The 21,201-nt window shown below is 44.3% G+C and overlaps 1 protein-coding gene across 4 annotated transcripts in view; it reads right to left on the bottom strand.

Moving 5' to 3' along the window:
* The window catches only part of GPRIN3 (GPRIN family member 3), a 35,102-nt gene that overhangs the window by 12,365 nt on the left and 1,536 nt on the right, over positions 1-21,201 (bottom strand). The window contains exon 1 of one of the 4 annotated variants that reach the window (XM_014945044.1): positions 21,026-21,157. The exons of 2 other annotated variants lie outside the window; for them this stretch is intronic. The gene's annotated coding sequence lies outside the window, so the exon portion shown is untranslated. Of the gene's footprint in view, positions 1-19,743; positions 19,845-21,025; positions 21,158-21,201 lie in introns of those variants that run through there. One more of the 4 variants, XM_014945053.1, reaches the window with a different exon arrangement.

The following is a 21,201-nucleotide window of genomic DNA, read 5'->3' on the forward strand; positions in this document are numbered from 1 at the left end:
GCAGCTCCCAAACTAATCAAGCACCCAGTCCCCAGTTCTGGATTCTCAACAGCTTTCTGCTCCTTGAGCCCCCTGTTCTTGGAGCCCTCTCTTCACCTTCGTCTCTACAAGTGGAAGAACTGAACATTTGTTCTTAACAGTTCTAATCTCACCATATGATCTCTCAGATCATAACTAAAATCATCATACAACTGCATGCATTAAGATAAACAGATAAACATGTGCTGAAGTAGGAATTCAGCCCTCCTTCTCTCCTGATCCAAGGGAAACACATTGGTACACCAACTCATACCAGACCACTGAATATGTAGATCATGACGCACATTTATTTACATTTTAAACATACACATACACTTGCATCCTTCTAATTCTGCACCCAGCTTTTTTTTTTTTTCAGCTCATTAAGTTGTTGTTCTCTGTAAACACTGTGACTTCCTCTTTATAGTGTCAAAGGGTGTTTGTTATTCTGTTTGTTTGTGAAAAATCTGCTTCATGTGCTCTTTTCTCCCAATTATCTATGGGACCGAAGACTGGCACTACAAATGAGGACAGCACAAAACCAAAGACGTATTCATTAAAATACAAAAAGAGTTGCCCAGAGAGGTAAGATACAAGATACACACAGCTTCCATCTTTCAACAGTCTTTGGGATGCTGAGAGGAGACAGACTCTTGCACTACAATCACAAGGAAGCAAGAGGAGACAGGAGATGCCCACAGTTACCTTGCATACATGCGGTTCCCACAAAAGATGGGGTTGGCATTTCAAGGAGAAGGTACCCGAAGTCCAACTTCCCCTCCTCCTACACCTGGGGACAGCACACATTGCAGGGCACACCTACAAACACCGCAGGAACCTGTGCTAGAGAAACCACCTATGCAAAGCAGGCAGTGGTTTGCTTTTGACTGGCCCCTGCTGATGCAGTTCACAGAACTGCTGTAACACCTTCGCAGTGCAAATATTACTGCAAAGTACCTATTATACTCCCCCACTGTCCAGTAAGGCAACAGGACTCTACTCAGCCCAGATGGACAAGAGCCTATCGCTGCACTGCTTTCAGTGCAATAAGGTGTTTTCTGCCCCTTTTTGCTATTCACCTTTTCCTTGCTTCTTAATGCTTTTCTGCTGCCTTAAACTACAACTCACCTCGACTCTGCTCATCAGCCGAGCCCATCCATCATGGTATCACATCTGCCTTGAGGACAGAAACAGGACAAGGTGTGACAGATGGTACATGTCTTATTTGTGTATTCACTATCACGCTCCCTTAAATGGCTGGTGGGGTCAGCCATACCCCTCTAGAAAGAGAAGGGGACAGCTCAGCTCAATGGACTGATGCTCATCAGAGCAAATGCTGGAGAGGAAGCTGAGAAGGAGCTGGAACGTGGCAGCCCCTGCAGGGAGCATCCAGCCAGGCATCAAGGACGACAGGAGGAATTTCCCAGGCACTGGAGAGGACCAGGCAGTCTCATACAGCCCAGGAGCCCCTGTGCTGGCTGCAACCCTGCCCAGCAGCAAGGGCCCACCTACAAGGACTCATATCTTAACTGTTGATTTTTGTTCTTCACAGTATTAAAAATTACATTTCTAATCTGTGACTTTTTTAACTCTAGGTGTGTGAGGGTTTATTTGAAAAGCTTTTCAGTTATTCTCGGGGTTTTTTGGTTAGTGATGTTTGCTTTAGAAAAACATCAGATCCACTTGAAGTCTCTGGCCAGCCTGAAGTCCTAGTGCACCTCGGTGGTCTCCCAGGGACAGATGTGTGGGAATACCTGCAACCAGCTTTTAATAGGCAGGTCCATAACCAGAGATTAATGGAAACCGTATGGTGATCAAGCCTGATTCAGCTTTACTGTCCTGCTGGCAGCAGAATAATTAGTTACCCTTCAATTAGAAAGATGTCCATCTACAAGGAAGTACGACCACAACTCTGCTCTGAGATGGGATGCTCTAGCCTGTGTCCCATCTGTTCCCTGTGGGCAGTGCCTGTCTCACTCCAGCCTGGAGACAAGCAGCGACCACCACGTTGTTTCTCCAGCTTCAGGCCCATGTAAACTCCCCTCCTGCTTGCATTTTGCTTTTTATCTCTGCCAGCAAGTCACTCCATCAGAACAGATCACGTTATCCTCTCCTGTACCCTGATGTGTCCAGCAACCGTGGTCACACTGGTGACTCACTCAGAGGTTCCCCAGCACCAAAGCCGGGCTGACTCTGCTTAAGAGGTCACTGTCCTCTGGCCACGGCCAAAAGCAGCAGGCCGGCACGTGCTGTGGAAGTGCTGCAAGAGTGGCTTGGTTTCGTGGGAATAAGGACCACGTGGTTATGGATTTATGGGTGTACCCTGGTTTTCCAAAACATTTTCAGGTTTCCAGAAGGAAAATGGGGTTGCTTTGTGCTCCAACACTTTAAAGCAAGGAAAAACAATATTTAAGAGTGATAGAAAATATAGAGAAGATTGCTACAAATCAATATTTGGCAAGGAGACTGAAAATCCCGATTTAAATTAAGAATTGTGGCATCAGCTGTTGCCCTTGAATTTTTGAGCCTTCAAAGCTCATCTCCTCACAGATTAAAAGCCTTTTCTGGGGGAAGTTGAGATCCTCATGTAATTGCAGCCTCCAGAATCTCTCAGAAGAGCCCCACGCACCGTCAGAGGGGGGTGGCATGGGAAGGAATCGCAGGAGTGCTGGGTGGCACCTTAAATATGCATCCCCTCCAGCCCCTTCTCCCCACACCATCCCCTTCTCCCCACACCATCCCCTCTTCTACCCATATCCCTGTCCTGCTCCTCTACTTTCCCACTCAGTTCGTGCTCCGCTGTGACCCTGAGCATCCTCCCTGCGGGCGGAGAGGGCTCTTGGGCAGCAGCAGGGGCTGCAAAGCCGGGCTCTCTCTTCACACCCCTCCTTCCCAGGATTACAGCACCCGGCAAACAGGCTTTCTTTGGAGAGGCACGTTAGTATGCCAACGTCCCCGCTGAACACCGGGCTTGCTGCAGAGCAGCGCCAAGAGCCCGTCAGTCTCTCTCCTCCAAGGTGAAGGGGAAGGGTAAATGGCTTCATGAAAACAGCCAAATCAAACAACAACTACACCCACCGGCAGCCAGCTGTAACAGTTGCATAAGCTACAGCAACATTCCTACCTCCTATCCTTGGCCGCCCTAGAGGGAATATGACATGTGGATAAAACCCACAGGGATATCTATTTTACTTCTCTCTCTTTTTCTTTACTTCTCTTTTTTTTTTTTTTCTTCCAAATTGCATGTTATTATGTTTAGCCTCATCATTTATCAGCATATTTTTTTTAATTTCAGTATCTGACACTGAAAGTGACTTTTAAGGAAACACCGCCCGCCTTCAAGGATAAGCCACATTTCAGGAGGAACGTCTGCACGTGTGCTCCTGACACGTGCACATGAGAGGAAACCAGCAACCTGCTGTCTGCATCAGGCAGGTCACTCCATTTCACATAGCTCACTGCCACATCATTTTTCTTTGGTTTAAAATTGGGTAAAAACAAGAAGTGGTGTTTGAGGGAATTGAACAGGAGAGCTGTATGGACCTTTCAAACACCACTTTCATGTTTGTTGCTGAAAGCAAAAGAGTTGTCCATCAACCAAGTGGGAATTTCACTCCTTATCTATCCTGCTATCTTCTTCTGTCTGATATAAGCACGATGAAATCTAACCTCTCATTAATGCATTTAATGCAACTGAGTGCATCTGAATGTTGATAGCTGACAAACAAAAGCCCTGCTTCTCAAGAGAGCCGTTTAACAATAGCCAACAATAAATACCTTTTTCCTACACAACAATGCCACTTCATTATAAAGCAGAGTGATTGTCTTCAAGGGTGAAAGCGTAAGGCTGGCTCAGCGCCCATGCAGTTCTTGCTTGTGAAGACCAGCAACCAGGAAGGTGAGGTTTATGTGGACGTCCAACTACTGAGAGTCAGACCAAGATCAAAATCACATTTTATGTGATCAGGAAAACGTAACTAGGGCTGAGTAGGTGTGCTTTGGAAAGGGTGGCTCTACGGGCCAAAAGGATTTTATCTAAAATGCTTTTGGATCCTCAAAAGCATATTTCCTGAATTTCATGATGACCGCCTCCTTAAGAACATTCCCCAGCGCACTGAATGCAAACACTCATCACAGGGCTGAAGCAGCCCCAGTAGCACCCTAGATAATTAGGAGATAATTAGGCCTGATTTGGTACTGAGTAACCATATTATAGGTGCCCAGAAAAGCATATTGTAGCAGCACTTTTTTTTTTTTTTTTAACTAACCTTGCAAGCAAGGAAATTTTGCCTTGGAAGAGCTGACAGCAGGAGGAATGTCTTTTGCATAAGGTAAAACCTAACAATTATGTTTAATTCTCATGCACCCTCTGAAAAATTAAGTTCTCTTCATCTATTATATCATTTTAATGAAGATTCTGGGCCTAGTATTAGAGAAGGGAATAGATCTATACATAACTGGCACCTGGCAGAGGACATATCCATTGTATTTTACAGGCTTTATCCTAACGGAAAAGAACTACTCCAAATGGCATGTAATTAGAGAAGAAGGATGCAGAGCCTAACCTGTCATTACTGCAACAGAAATTTGCCGTAGCGTGTGATTAACCTAAGAAAGGCATGATGATGATCTCACCATGTCTGTTCTTGCCTCCTGGCTATCAGAAACACAACTAACATGAATAAAGAGGCTGGCAGCTGAAACAGTTATCACTGTGGCTTTTTTTTTAAAAAAAAAAAAGAAAAGACAACCACCAAAGCCAACACAACAGGTAAAAATATCTTGCCTTCTTCCTGCTGCCACCTCAGCAGTTGCTTCCTGTTTCTTCACGTTCTCACTTCACTCCACTGCTGTCTGCCATTGACAACAAGAGCAGTAAAAAGAACAAAATAATATCCTTAGTAAACCGCCTCCTGCTAAACAACTTCTTAAAAAACAGAAGAGGAAGCACTGTGTGCTGGGCCACTTTTTGTCTGATGTACTGAAGCTCTGCAGGAAACCAAATGGCTGCAGGTTGGAAGCCTCCAGTGCTCAGAGATAAAAATCGGAGCAATTCAGTGGTATCTTCACAATGGCAGTAAGTGCTCTTTTGAGAGCAATGACTCAAACCTGTACCTCCAGCTAGGGACTCTAACCTGCACACCTCGGTCACACCAGCTTACAATATGACTTCAGTTGGACCGTTACACGAAAAGCTGTTGTCTCAGTCTCAGGCTCTTTTCCTTTTCTTTACTTGAGGCTGTACGCTTTATTTTGTTGAACGCTGACCCAACCGGAATTGGGCCAAACCAGAGACAAGAGCCTCATTTGTTTAACTGATGAGGTACTGCATGTGGGACACGGGGAAAGAAGGAAGTGCTAACCAACCAGGGACAGCACAACATAACCTAAATGTCACCATGCAAAGCCAGGAAAAATGACACTTGCCACATACTGCAGACAGTCAGTGACACAACCATTCTTTATTATTCTGTCCAGAAATGACAGAACCCTATACACAGCGCTACAGTCATGTGAGGGCTTCCAACCACTTGATGCTAATGAAGGCAAATGGTAGATAGGAACATGTTGGTAAGATATTGCACTTACAAACCACACATGTCTTCTTCAATCTCCATCCAGAGCTGACAGATGGTGTTGAAAGACACATCTGAGAAACCTCCCAAATGACAGCAGCTTCCACCACGGCAGATGTGATCAGGTGAAATTGAGAGAAACTTATTTCTTTTGGTTCTTGGTTTGAGATAAAGGAGGTACTGGCACTGATACCAACTCAGCCTTGGTAAAAATCAACTCCCATACCTCACCTCACTAACTTTGAGTCATGAAAGTCACTCTATAACCAGAGTGCTCTTCAGAACAGAGAGAGACTCTCAAGTCTTCTCCATCTACCACGTGAATGTGCTTGAACAAAGAGACTGCAGTGCTTTCCCTGGGTGAAGAAGCCAACTCAGTCACCAAGTCACTCTCTCAACACCTCCGCCTTCCTGCAGCAAAGAAAAACACCAACAGCTGTGCTGTACGATGGCATATTTTAGGAACAACTCATTATTTGCAGTCTATCCCACAGGTGTCTGATGGAAATAGCTTTTCAGAATTGCCCTTGCAGGCAGCCCAGGGGTGTAAAAATCTCTCACACTAACAATCACAGGAACTATCCTCCCTTCTATTAGAATTGTCTCCTAACAATGGATTATTCAAAACATGTATTTTTATCCTCAGATTCAATGTGCTTCTATCCTTCCCACCCCAACAAGGGGGACCAAGGCACTCAAATACCTGCAGCTTTCTATGCTATGTTTTAAATGTGGATTTTCACAGGCTTAAAAGAAAATTACATTCTCTGCTTCTGAATTCTTAAAAAAATCAAAATGCTCATAACACAAATCCTTATTGAGTATCTGAAACTTGGGAAACCCCATCTGTGTCAGAACCAAACTAAAACCAGAAATACTTCCTCAAGCCAGCAAATATTAAAGAGATGGTAATGCAAAATCTGGAAACTGCTTCAATAAAACATGGTAGAAATGGAGAACCCAGCATGTCTTATTTTGTAAACCCTTTCAAAGCTAATAATAATATTGGGAGTCAATTACTGGAGCCGCCATAAGCCAAAGCTTTGCCTGTTGTGATATGGTACAGCCGTAACAACACCCTGCACCACTGCCTTATCCATACCAGATGTATGGTCCATACCCTGGACCTATGTGACATCCCCACTCCTGTTGAGGGTTGGGATCTTCCAGAGCTAGAGTTCAAGGTTTACACTGAGTTAACGCCAGGCATACCTCTTCTCCTCATTTCTTCTGCATTTAAGCATATTTACATTGCCATTTATCAGGTGACTGAAGCAACACGCACTGTGGGGGAGGCACGGGTAAAATGCATTAACTTTGACTTGAACTACCATCCCTCAGGATGGTTAATGAGTATAATTAGCATTAATTAAAATGACGGCTCAAACAAGATAAATCACATCTGGGTTTAGCAAAGTCTCAGGTTTACTGAAGCTGGCTGCCTCAACCACCTGGCCAAGCCCAAACCACACAGCCCCATGGGCGGCGTGCCTGGTACTCATTGTGGCAGCCATCCTTCCAGCTCACCTTCACCTGTGGTGAAGCTACAAGTTTCTCAAGCTGCATGCAGCTGTTTCACAAGACAAAAGCAAAACATGCCCCCAAATATTAAAAAAAGAAAAAAAAGAGATGTGACAGCCCCAAGCAACTACAGAGTTTCTTATCCAGCTCCTCACATCACGTTGCATTCCTTTTTTACTCCTCTTTGGAGCAGTTTTAGCTGCCCTTGCTCAAGCTGCCAGCATATTTAACCTGCAAATCTTAGAAGTGAGCTGAGGTCAGGCTGTACCTTGCTGGAGCACAGCTGTGAGGGAGCGGGACTGCACAATAGCTTTGTCTTTGTTTCTAAGTCAGCTGGAGTGGAAGTTGGCAGGGTGTGAAAAAGGATCATTCACAGCTTAGGGCTTAATTACTGCACTCACACTGAACACAGATGCCTCATGCACAGAGGCATACTTGAAGGAGCGAGAAAACACATGGCAACCTTGGGTCAGTATGAAAATCCAGACAAAATGGTTTATCTCCGCACAGAACCTTCTCAAAGATAAGCACTAGGTACTTCAACCAGTCATCTGACAGCTGTGGATGCACAGTAGGCTTCCTACCACAGATTATTTTTATTGGCATCCTCTTTATGGATACAGTTTTTATTAGCACAAACTATGTATACATACATGATTGCAGACAGACATACACATAAAATCTGATATATGCTAACATAAAGATAGTCATCTAGCCTAATCTGGGTGATTAAAACTAGGGCTGAAATCAAATAAGTTTGATTCTCAAAAGTGCTGAATAATCAGAAATACCAGTAAAGCCTGCGGGAGTCAAAAGTTGCTCGGCATTTTTGAAAATACCACCTCTTTTGCTCTTCTCCTTCCTGTTCTTTTCCAAGAAATGCTAGAAGGCCCTAACATATTCTGCCATTTTGCTGGGTGCTACAGCAGAGAGATACTAAACATTCAAAGCTTAAGCAGGCAAGATACAGAGCAGAGGTAGGAACCGGTATTTTGCCTCTTCTTTAGAAGCTAAATGTTACTTTAGTTAGCTTTAGAAGCTAACTTTTTCTGCTTTTTCTTTAGAAGCTAACACAGCTGAAGATCACAGAAAAAACTATGCAACAATCAGTGTCTACTGCCAGTGATTTAACTGCAGAACACCTTTCTCCTACATCTCATCATCTACTACTAAACACTCTTTGCAATCATGAGCGCAGAACCTGGCTTTAGAGATCAACCTCTGAAACATTACCAAAAAATATTCCAAGGGCTGTCTCCCCTTGCTGGTTTACTGCCACACAGCAAGTCCTGAATCTATAAAGAGGGGAAGCAGCCCGGTACCTCTGTTAAAGCACAAACTAGGAAACCAAAGAGGTGCACAGAACGTGCTGCTGTCAGCATTTGTGAAGAAAAAAGCCCCACAAAACCCCAAAAGCACCACCTTAATGCTGAACAAGCACAGGACATTACTGACTTAGGAAAGCCATACACTCAAGAAAAGTACTTGCAACCACTGCGGATCTGTAAGTGTTCATACAAGGAGGTAAGTGCTTTTGGAAAAGGTTCTGTTAACGCCCTTGTTCTTCAGAAAGCTGAGGCAGGACACGGGATCGGGTGAGGCATGAACGCTTGACAACAAGGAGAAGGACATTCAGTGTGAACGGGGCAGCAGGCAATGGGATTCTGAGCAAGTGACTGCACTCGATTATCTTTTTTTCTTTTCACAAGTGAGCTGCTTCCTTTGCAGAGAGCAAGGCTGGCAATTTGTTCTGAATGACCCTTCCTATAAACATGTAGCCTGTGTGCTTGAGCAAGGGGACTCAGAGCAGACCAAGAACGAATGGAAGAAGTCTGTGGACAGAGAGGCAGATTGGGTCAGAAGATCACGTTAAGTCCAGGCTACAGAGCTAGGAAACTAAGAGCAATTTATCAAGTCTTCCTTGTATAACCATATTATCAAAACCTCAGGCTCTGCTCCAGGACACTTGGCTGCCACTAAGGTGAAGAGCCTGCACCTTCCCCTCCATCCCTGCTCAGCTGCTCCAGGTCAGCACAGTCCAGGCAATCACTACAGCTTGATCTTCACTCTCTCAGCTCTGTTCACTCTGCTCTCTCACCTATTTATTAGCAACTCTAAACCACAGGCGTGGGCAGCCACAGGAAAAGTGTTGGGTTTGTTCTACTCCAAGTCAACAGAAGAAAACCATCTTTGCAAATGCAGACTGCCACAGGAGGTGGCTCAAGAGAGACAGATGTTTGGTTAGCACTGCAGACGGGCTGGAAAATCCCCCATCACCACTTCAAAACTCTCACCCTTTTTCTTACCCAGGAGGACAGAAAACTGTGCTCTTTTCCCCCAGCGTGTGGAGGCTTTGACTTTTAAGGGAAAAGCCACAACCCCTGGAAATTCATTAGTCTCTTGGTCTTTGGGCAGCAACTAGATTGAGTTGCTCAGCTGTTGAATGTCAAGGTTAGTGTGCCTCAGTCCTAAGTTTCTCCCACAAAATTGGAGAATAAGGCTAAATGCAGATCCCAGGAACACCAGCCTTCTCCCACGTGGACTCAATGACTTTATTCCATTTATGAGGCTGACCTATCTCTACAACATTCTGGCTGGGTAAGAAGCCAGGAGGAAGTAAGGGGAGAAGGGGAGAGCCACTCTTTCAGAAAAAAGAGGACGTACAGGAGAAAGTAAGTCGGTTGGTCCACGTGATACAGAAATTTGTTGGCCCTCTGCCTCCTGGACATAGGCTTGAATGCTCTTCCAGCACTGATTCCCCATCTGTCTCTTCCTCTGTGCTCTTTGCCAGACCATTTCACAGCTTCATGTAGCTCAAGGCCAGGAAATTGTTCATAAGAAATAGATGTTTTTAACTTGTTTTGCACCATGGTATAGCACCCTTTGAAGGACAATTTTAACACTGCTTAAATATTCGTGATGGTGACCATGTTCATACCTCTTGCTACCTCATGTTGCATGCTAAACTTGAACATCTTATGCATTGCTTGGTCTTTCTAAGCCTCTGATGGGTACTTTTTTCCCATTTCCTGATTATTTTTTATATAATCGGTTAGGTCTTTTTCTTTCAATGGGTGACTAACAGCAAATACTATTCAAAAAACCTGCTCTCTGACTATAGAGGAAGCATTTTTCTGTGTATAGAGACATAACAGCAAAAAAGGAAAGCAAATAGACAGCTCAAAAACGCGTATGTGCAGAAGAGGAAAGCCCATTTTCCTAAAGACTGCCCTCTTTTCACTGACTGACAGGAAATCCTCTCTCAAGAAATGCAGAATCAGTAATTAAGTGTATGATTAACCATTTCAACGACCAGCAGTGAAGAATTTCAAATCAAGACTAGGTGACTACAGAATATTTATCCCAGTTAAATTCTGGTCATGGAGCTGAGCTCAGCTCAGCAGTCTATGGATGAAATTTCACACGCAACACACAAAGTCAGCCTTCAACACAGGAAAGGAGGGATGGATGAATATTGCATTAATTCAATGGGTAATATCTGTTTTCATATGCATTTCTTCTTCAAAATGCTCTCCAAAACTAATGGGTCCAACCCAAAACACATTTAACTGTGTCTTTAACTCCACTGTGCAAAAGCTTTGTGAGAGCTACCATATGATCTGCTAGAAAACAGGCACTTTTACACTCCTCAAGATAAGAGAAGTTGAGTCATTAACCACTCAGAAAAAGGTTCAAAGAAGCATCAGGAAAGTTGCATAAAAGTGATCAGAAAACTCCTTTCTGCAACCAGAAAAGGAACTGAGGAGTTCATGACAAGACCTATTCAGTGTCTTTTCCTCTGCAAATTTTCTACCACCCTGATCTTTTTTAAACTCAATGCTAGGAAGCCATTGCAACAAACCGTTGCATAGAAAACTCTGGGCTTGAAACCTTCTGCATAGCACACTGCATCCATGCAAAGCACATTGGAGATGGATTCTGGATTTGCAAAAGCCCCTGGTACAATTAAACTTTTAACTCTTGGGAGTTCAAGTCTTGCCACACTGTTTGTGGCAACATTACTGTGTACAAGCCAGGAGTATTTCAGGACCATCACTAAAGACTGTAGAGGACAAGGATTTTAAAGGGCATGCTACTGGCTGAAGTACCACAGCTAAATATTCTGTCCATTCATCTCTACCTCATCTGCCTTAAGTTCATTCTGAATCAGCTGTCTAAGATAGGATGACTGAAAGGATGATGCTGTTTGGCTTCATAACAGAATGACACCTATGATGTTTAGAATAATTCATATCCATTTAATATCTCTGGTTAGATACCTCTGGTCAAAGGCCAAATTTATACATCATATAAACTACAGCTGCTCCATTAATGAGGTTTACATCAAAGGAATTACAGCCTTTAATCACAGGGTCAAATTTCACCCATCTAATTAAGGTTTTTCTTTTTCCTGAGCAGCACATCAGCTACTGACTCTGGTGTGATTTTACAATAACAGGTGTGGCTTTGATTGCCAACTAGTTGAACTCATGTGGTGGTTAAAGACTAATTTGATTGCTGAAGCTAAGACTATAAATTACATTGAAAAGAAGAAAGGTTTCAACAGAAACAATATGAGACAAGCTGAGGCTGAGTAGGTGGGACTTATTAGTCACTAGAAGGCAGGCTCTGCTACTGGAGAAGCAAGAACACATGGACTGTCTTGGAGCATCCATACAGATGGAACTGATGAGTAACAGCAAATAACACTTGTTACACAGCTTGCTAGCTGGGATCATAGTATTAGAAATGTAATGTAATTGAAGCTTGCTTTCTTGATAGGTACTTAACAAAACTATTATTAGCTTTGTCCTCCTTTTACTCGATTTTCTTCTCCTAAGGCTTTTTGAGGAGCAGCTCAAACAGACATTGTGTGGGCTCTCTCCCTGTCGTCTGCATGTTTGGGTTGGCTGCTGATAGGAATGTCTGCTCACATTCCTGCAGGCATGTTGATTTGGATATAGCAGAGACATACAACTAGCCTGCATGCAGGAACCTAGCTGAAAAAACCTTATATGCTATATTATTAATACATTCAGTCCGCTCATCTTCTCATTAGGGAGCAAGTGTGAGTGTTCTTATTGTCCATCTCTTTGGCAAGCCTCCTGCCACTTTCCTGCCTCCTCCAGCATGGAAAACTAATTCTAAAACAGGCTATTTTATTACGAAAATATATTTTCCAGGCAATATTCCCCCGAGGCCCTTCATATTAAGAGCATCTTTTGAACTAGATAAATACTGTTCTGCTATTTTCCCAATATCAACTGCATGATAATGGCCAAGCATGGTCCAGCTGGAAACAACTCTCAAAGTAGAGCATTTAATACAGAAGCATTTCTGAGGGAAGGCTCTCAGGCCTTATGATAGGATATTATCTGCTTTTATTCCACTGTGAGTGGTGTAAAGCAGCCCCATAACCTTTAAGTCAAGGTGTGACCTGAACCCAGCCAGGAGAGAAAGGCCCCTCTCCTCACCAAAGTGAAGACCATCTCTCTGTTAGTTTCTGTGGCAGGAAACTGCTTGTCCCCTCCATTTCCTAGGCATCAAGCTAATTGAGACCTAAACAATCAATAAAGGCTGGATTAATTCCTAAGTGCCAAAAGCACAAGCAGCTAAATTAATGAAGTTAATCCCTCTGTAATACCCATTTGTTAAAGCTTTCCTCAGCATCTCCTGATGGAGCTTGCTTGACTTCTCAGGAAATGAACGAACAGCTTTTACTCCTCATAGTCTGCAGTGCATCCTGATGCATTTCTAGCATCATTAGCACACGGCCAGAACCACAAACTGAATTTAGTCCCATGAACCCTATGTTCTCTGGCATGTTCTCTGGCACAAAGTCTGCACAGCCCTGCCCTGAAGTCACCAGGTACAGGTATGGGTCTTCCAAATGAATTCAGCCCTTGGTTGAGGTAGGCAAAAGCACATTTGCAATTAGTAGTGCTCATGGTCATGGCAGAAACAGGATTATTTGAAGGACTGGGCAGCAAGTGGAGGCCCAAAAGCCTGGTCACTTCATTCTGCTGTACCATGAACTGGGGTGACCCTTCAAAATATCACTTACCCTTCCTCTGAAAATGTCTTTGGTGCTACAACTAGGAATTGTCAAATGTAATCACAGCTACATCTGTAATTGGGATACCTGTCCCTACAGACCGGATGGGAACCACCACATTACTTTTCAGAGTTCTGAAAAAGGGCATCCTATAAGGCTACTGCTTAGCTTGAGCAGAAATCTGGGTTCTGATAAACTCATGCAGACCTTCATAGCCAGTTTTTCTGGCTTTTAACAGATACTCCCTAATCGTTAACCTCAAGGGGAGGATTAACATTTTCTTTTAATAAAAATGGAGATGCTGTGGCATGCTGCAGTGTTATAAAACTTCCAGCACTTGTGAAATACCAGCCTTTCAGGGTGGAATAATTCTGTCATCTTGTTTCCATACAGCTCTTCTCAGAGTAACATCTTGCTGACAAATATTTTATCACATAAATTCTACCCCTTCCTACACCCCCTAGCATGCTTTTTATATTTTATCATTTTCCTAATGACTCATCACTTAAGCTACGTCTTTCAACTGTAAAAAGTTTTTCATTAAACTGATGCTTCAGAGGAAGGAGTGTGACATTAATGACAGTGACCCTTTAGTTTGTTAAATACTAAGGGCTGATTATCCTTCAGCTTTTTCTAGCCTGAGGGCTAGCTAACTCCCCAACAGCCAGACTGCTTCTAGGAGAGCTGACCTGGGAAGATCTATAGGACTTCTACACCTCCCTGCTTTCTGAGGTTGGGACCTAGTGATATCTAGTTCATTCCTTGGTGGACATCCTAAAAGCTGCTCTGAACTGTAGCTCCAGTAGTCTAAGAAAATGGGGACTTGCTAAAATGCAACCATGTCCTGTCCACATCATCTTCTTTGCTAGAATATTTGCCATCTCGTCCGTTACACCGAGTTTCCCGATTTACTCTGCTGTTCCACCCTGCTTTACTCCATGATTGGATGGAGACCTATGGAAGGGGAGGAACTCTTCCCCAATTTCTCGGCAGCCACGCTTCTTGTTGGACTAAGATCACACCAGCAACACACTGGAGGTAAAGCACCAATCCTTGGCTTTCAACATATTTTACAATTTCCTTACTAAGCCAAAATAACTGCCCAACAGTAGAAAATCAGTTTCAGTCAGTCTGGCTTTAGGTTAAGGGATTCTGCTCATGCCTGAGCTGGACAGACACCACGTCTCCCTGGTATCAGAGAAACCACGCTCCACCTCTACCAACAGGGACACTCATCTCTTCCCAAAGCAATGTAAAATCAGATTAGTAACCACTCTACTATTCTTTTCCTTCTCTGTTCTACCCAGGAAAGGAAAAATCCATCCATCTGAAATTTATGCCCAAACACATAACTATTTTTGTTTGTTTTGCACACAAATGTTAATGAATTGACTCCTGCTTACACAAATTTAAGGTAACATCAGATCCTTTGTTACCCCATGTTGGAAATTCCCACTGTTTTCATGATAACACCTTGACTGATTTTCTCAGATTTCTAATGATTTTCCCATGGAGCAGCAGGTCTAATCTTGCATGTAAAAAAGGGGCCCGGAGCCACTGGAAAATTTCTGAATTAAATCTTGACTGACTTCACTGTCATTGTTGGAGTGATGCCATTGCTTTTTATAGTATCCTTTTAAGATTAGTCATAATGTAGTACAGTATTTATGGCCTCTATTTGAATTTGTTGTCTTTTTGCATGAAGAGCAGTAAAAATAACTGCATAGCACCTTGTTTCATTTTGCTTTTTTTTTTTTTTTAACTTCCCTTTTAAAAATTGAGCTTTTTCATTTGTTTGCACATTAACATCACTGGGGAAAAGATTTTTCACCACTAGACTGCAATCTAGGATCCCAAACACAGTAACCAGTATTTGTCCAACCTTCTTCAAAAGAAAGAAAACCCCACACCTATGCATACAGAAAGCCATGCTGTTCTTTGGGACAAAACACCAACTGGTGATAACCGCTTGATGATTATGAAGAGCTGACAATATTAATTACCATCACTGAGCTACAGCAGAATCTCAAGATACAGGTGTCACAGAGAGAATTCAAGCAAACATTGATTACTTTTCAAGATTTTTAGAAACACCTTGACCATTTTGCAGGAAGAAAGGTCACACACACAAAAAAAGACAAATAATAAGATCTGCCTTTCCAAAGCCACGTGTTTGGTCACTACTTTCCACCTATGATACTGTTTTTTCAGACAATAGGAATATACCACTACTGATTGCAGGCTCTTTTCAAGCAATCTTTCCTACTCCAGTCCTAATCTATGCTTCAATCAAACAATTATACCGTTGTAGCTAACTGAACTACCATGGTAGCTTTGTCAGCTCTTACCAGACTTTGCCAGACTACCAATCCCTTGGGAAACACTGCTTTCCCCCAGTTTGTGTGTCTGCATTAATGAATAGGCACACAAATGAAAGTGCATAGGTTATTACTACATAACTACAACCAATCCATAGACAATATGAATTATTTTAAACTTAGCAATGCTGCTGCTTCCTGGATCAGAAGGTCACCAGACCGCAGTGAAGATTCCCGTCTAGCAACGTGCTTCATATCTGTCTTATCACAGTTGAGTTTGTTTCCTTAGTAGTGACTGTGAGGGTTGCCCAAGAGGGGGTTGAGAAGTATCTCAGCTCAAAATACTCTTCTTATAATCCTACTCTAAAAAAAAAAAATATTTCTCCACTCCCTCAGCAGACTATTTTAATCTCCAGAGCTAGACAAGGATAGCTTACCTTTGAAAATGAATTGTTGTCATTTGCCAAGTGACATAAGCTTTGAGTTTCAGCTCAGAGCTGGTCTCCACTCTGTTAGATCCAGATACTAATAGCATGCAGAAATACCAATAGCACAGATACTAATAGTTTAACAAAGCACTGAGGTGTCTGGTTGTGCCCCCCTCAATTAACTCCTTGTCCTTCTAAGAGAACTACTTTCAGAGGGAGGAAAGCAGGCAAGGAAACCAACAAACTCGACTGTTATTACCACATTTTACTAATGTATATTAAATACAGTAAAAACAAACAAAGTAATAGGTGTTGCTAAAAACAACAACCACAGATAGAATAGACACAGACCTCTTGGTCTTGGTTCACCCAAAAAAATAACAGAATCTCCCTGGATGTCTGGTTGATACCAGCTGTGGTTATAGCTTCCTTACCTGCTGCAGAGTTTTGTAACACAGGATCATAGAGCTCTGTTACAGAGCTGGAGATAGGGGGAAAAAGAAGAATTTAATCTGTCCTCTGTGGACATGCCTGTAGCACCCCGATAGAAGCTTTTACAGCAATTCATTGTAATATTTATGATTGTTGGTATTCTTCCCTCCACTTAGTTATTTTCCCCAAGTACACGTGTCCACTGCTGACAGAGGACATATCAGGGCAAAATGATACTACGCTGGTTCCTAGTCCTTACTCCACTTTTCCCCTTGCCTCTCTCCCACACATCCCGTATGGAGTTGCGTTTTTTCCCTATTTACTCAGCAGCGTGCTGACACCTCTCCCTTTCAGATCTGCTGCCAATTTACAAATGCAAACTCTTAGCCATGGATTGCAAGAAAAAAAATCACTCAACTTCAGTAAGCAACTGGTACCTGCATATAAATTTTTAATCAGTACAAGTCTCTCTTTCCATAGCACTGTTACTGTGTTCAAAACCCATGTATATGATAAAATAGATATATGTAGCCCTTTTCTAACTTTACTATTTGCAAAAGTAAACTGTGCTCAGAAATGCTCTCAAAAGCTTTTCCTACTGGAAGGTAATTTAATTTCATTCAGAACATATCCAGAACTTGCTTTTCCCCGTAAATATTATCAATCTTGGTTTTGTTCTGACTGGTTACCTAAACGATCCAATGTAGAAGATATATGGGGTCAGTTTAGACATCTTGTCACACGGTATTGATGCATACAGTTAGGGAACCCAACTTGTACCCAAGGTTAACACAGAAACAATCCCGGGTGACTTCCGTTACATTTCTCATCTTCCATAATAATATCAAGGTACTGCCAGTAACAACGCAACTGATTTTAAAGAATTTTGCACAAATAGAACCAGTCCATGACCCTGTGGGACAGGTACAAAAGCTTTATCAGATATGAAGTCGTTACACGCTGTTAGATAATATCAACTCTTAATCCAGGATTGCTCTTAAATCCACAAAGGTAACAGATTCAGCCTAGATCTCACCTCTGCCTCTACCACGGGGGTTATATAGTAAGACATGATGCGCTGCTAGAAGCACAGCCATACAAGTCACAAAATTCTGCTGTCTGTAGCTGTAAGACTACAAACAGCTTGCTTTTACTCCTACATCAGCGACGATTTCACAAACAAATTAGAGGCAGGATGTTGTTCTTAATAGAATCTGGTTTTCCTTAGCTTCGCCTGCATCTGATGGAGGGGTTTTATGCTGTTCAAAATAAAGGTGGCATTAACAGTTGTAGGACCCAAATCTGACAAATTTTACTACTGCCAACATATTTTGTTCATGAAACCCGCCTAACTCTAACCTAGCACTTGTTTGACAGTCTTCAACTAAGTTTGAGACTTATAAAAATACTATCATCTGTCTGTCCTGGACTCACAGGATTAATTAACAGCCACTGTTGTTCATGCTGGGCTGACCCAGGATGGGCATCATGACTCAAGAATGGATAAGTTTTGGGGGGACCAGTCACCCTGTGGAAAGATGTGCATGCTCTTCTGACTGCAAAAAAGAGTTGAAGAGAAGAATAGCCCAGCCTAGGGGACAGAAGCTAAGTCTGAATGGATGGGGGAAGTTACCTCCTAGGTAATAAAATTTCAAAATATCATATTGGGGGGGATGCACAATTATCTGCATAATAAACAATTCCTAAGATGCTGATACCAGCCTGTAGAAAACCCACCACAATTCTAGAGCTCATAAAGTCACTGTATTCAATCAGATGTGATTTCTGAGGTCAGTAATGATTTTCAGATCTTAAGGGTACCTCATTCATCCATCACTATTTATACTTAGTGCACTATTTTGTATAGACATAATTTTCAGGGATTTGAAGAGAGAAACAAAAATTCCTGTGTGAAATTTCAAGAAAGCTCATTGTCCTGACACTTAAGTCACTACATGATCAGAATGTACTTTTTCTTAATTTTAATAGTTTGAAGACAGGTCATTCTAAAGGCTGAAACCTGCTACCTTCATCATGCAAACAAACCTCACTCACAAGGATTGTCACCTTATTTACCTCATGGGATGGTCTGCATATAGAAGTCTTTAATTTTTGCACCTTTCTTACATCCTCCTCCCTCAGTGTGCATTAAGCTCCTAGAGTAAGTTGAGGTGATTACAAAAAACATTCTACCTCCCCCCAAAACAACAAAAAAAGGTCCACTTCAAAGAACTTTGTTATTTTGTATCATCTCCCACAGCAGGTGCCTTCAGACTAGTCAATGCTTCCTTTCAGTCCCCTTTTGAGCTACTGGAAACCTTGACAACATCCTGTCAAAACCACCCACCTCTGGCCCATACTCTGCATTCTTAAGAGAGGTATAAATCCAGGCTTAAGCACACTTCAGAGTAAGTAGAACTCACAAAATTCAAGTTAAAGATTTGCAACATAATGACAATATACTTATCAGCCTAGGCATTATACCCAGCAGTGGGTTTTAGTTCTGAAAGACAGGAAAGCAAACCTCTTTCTCACCAACATTTGGAGGCACAGCTGAACAAAAGCAGTTACGAAACCAATTCACTGTAATGGGCACTTTCAGTTTGCAGTTTGTATATTACTCAGTATAACTTCTCCCCCAGTAAACTCGAAATAACTTTTAAGGTCATCTGGAGCAAATTCTACCAAGAAGAAGACAGACAGTTTTAGCAGGGAGGTGCCAGGAAAAAACTCAGCTGACTTCAAGAGGGAGAAAACAAGAGAACTCTATCAGCATTCCCGAGCTGCAGACTCCCTGGAAGTGAAGTGACAGGGGTGGGTGTGTGTGGGGGGGAAATCCATTTAATATAGGCTGATCCGCAGTTATGCATGTAGGAAGATTTAATTTAAATGCCCCTTACGGGAGAGGCCACAGCTTCTGAGAAAACCCTGGCTCGCAAAGAAACGCGGGGACTAAAGTGATGGAACATAAGTTCCCACCGTGTAGTCGTGGGAAAGAAGAGTTTGTGCCGTTGGGTGAATAGACAGGGGAATACTGAGCACGTGTCATTATCTCCACACGTGACACCAACGGGAGCCTTCCTGGAATCCACTGTGCCGTGCTGGTGGCCTGGAGAAGAGTGGTGGAACCGCTTCTTCTGGGGAGCATCTGCATTCCATGGAGAGACCAAAGGAGCTCGGTCTATTTATCTCATCAGAGACAACGTTAAGTGGCTATTTAATTACTGCCCTTAAATACTTGAGCAGAGAGAGACGATCTGAAACTAGATAGCTATTTAATCTGACAGACAAAGACATTACCAGATCCAGCAGCTAGAAGATGAAGTCAGAAAAGTTCAAAGCGGAAAAAAAGATGCAAACGTTTAACGATGAGATTAACAATTGGAGCCAATTACCCAGGAACACAGACAATTCCCCACCGTTGGAAGTCATTCAGTCAAGACTGTTTGAAGAGGCTGGTGGGCCTGGCCTCGGACTCACTGGGGAATAGTCTGACGGACGAGGTTAGAGTATGGGAGCATAATAATTCCTTATGACTAACAAAGCACCACCAGCAGCACCGTTATCTTCTGAGAGAAACAGAAGGATGAAGGAAAAAAGCATTAACAAAGTCGAGGCCTGTACGGGGCACAAAAAGCAGGTTGATCTGTGGACAACACAAGCCGGCAAGATCATCCCTAGTTTTGTCACTGACTTCAGCAGGGGCAAGCCATCCGTCAGGGATTTATGGCCAGGCTGCCCAAGGCACCTTGGGGCAGCAGAGCTCCAAGGCAGGGGAGCACCACCGGGTGTGCCATCACCCGGCTGCAACCCCCCCGCTGCCAGCCCGGGCCGACCACCCCCCAGCACCCCCGAGGGCACTGTTCCACAAGCCCCCGGGTTTTGGGAGACACCCGTCCCGGGGTACACGGCTACACACCGCACCCCTGTGTCCCCCCGCCCCGCCTTCGCCCCGGGCGAGGCCGGAGGAGCGTGTGTGTGTGTGTGTGTGTGCGCGGGGCGGGCCGCGGGAAGGGACTCCCTCCGCCTTCGCCCCGGGCGAGGCCGGAGGAGCGTGTGTGTGTGTGTGTGTGTGTGCGGGGCGGGCCGCGGGAAGGGCCTCCCTTCGCCGTGAGCCCCACGGCGTGGGGCTGTGGGCCGGGGCTGCCCCCCCACAGCGGCGGGTGGCCTCCGGGCCACCTTCCGCGCTGCGACACCGCGGTTGCTGTGGCGACCGCGCCACTGCCGTGGCGACCGCGCCGCGCATCCCCCCTAACCCCCCCGGCCCGGCGAGGCGGGGGCACCTTATTCTTCCTTATTTTTTTTAAGTTTTCCGCGCTCCCAAACACGCGGGCGCCCAACCCGCCTCCAAGCGCCGGTAAAAACCAGTAGTGGCTTAGAGAGACCCCCCCTCGGGGCTAGCCCGGTCCGGCTGTCCCCCCGCTCCGCGGTGTCCCCTCGGCTGACACCCCCCCTCCCCTTCCCCGAGGAGGGGGTCACGGCTCCTCAGCCATGGCTCGGCCCACACAGCACCCCCCGGCCCGGGCAAGGCCGGACAGGACGAGGTAGCCCCCCTGCCTCGCCCCGGGCACCTGTCCTCGCCCCGGCCCCGCTCCTCTCCGGCGCGGACAAAAAAAAAACCCAAAACAACTTGCTGGGGGGATGCGTGGGTGCTCACGACCCCCCCTCGCCCCTTACCTCCTCCGCGGCGGCGCCCGGGGAGCCGCGGGCACGCCGCCGCCGCGGGCAGGGATGACCTTGCGGAGAAATTCATCATCCGGGCAGGAAAACAAGCCCTTCCTCGGGGTGTGCAGCCGCGGGAGGAGGGAGGGCGGAGGGAAGAAGGGAGGGAGGGAGGACTCCGCTGGGGTGGG

The sequence above is a fragment of the Calidris pugnax genome, unplaced genomic scaffold (genome assembly GCF_001431845.1).
Source record: "Calidris pugnax isolate Ruff unplaced genomic scaffold, ASM143184v1 scaffold15, whole genome shotgun sequence".
NCBI classification, from domain to species: Eukaryota; Metazoa; Chordata; class Aves; order Charadriiformes; family Scolopacidae; genus Calidris; species Calidris pugnax.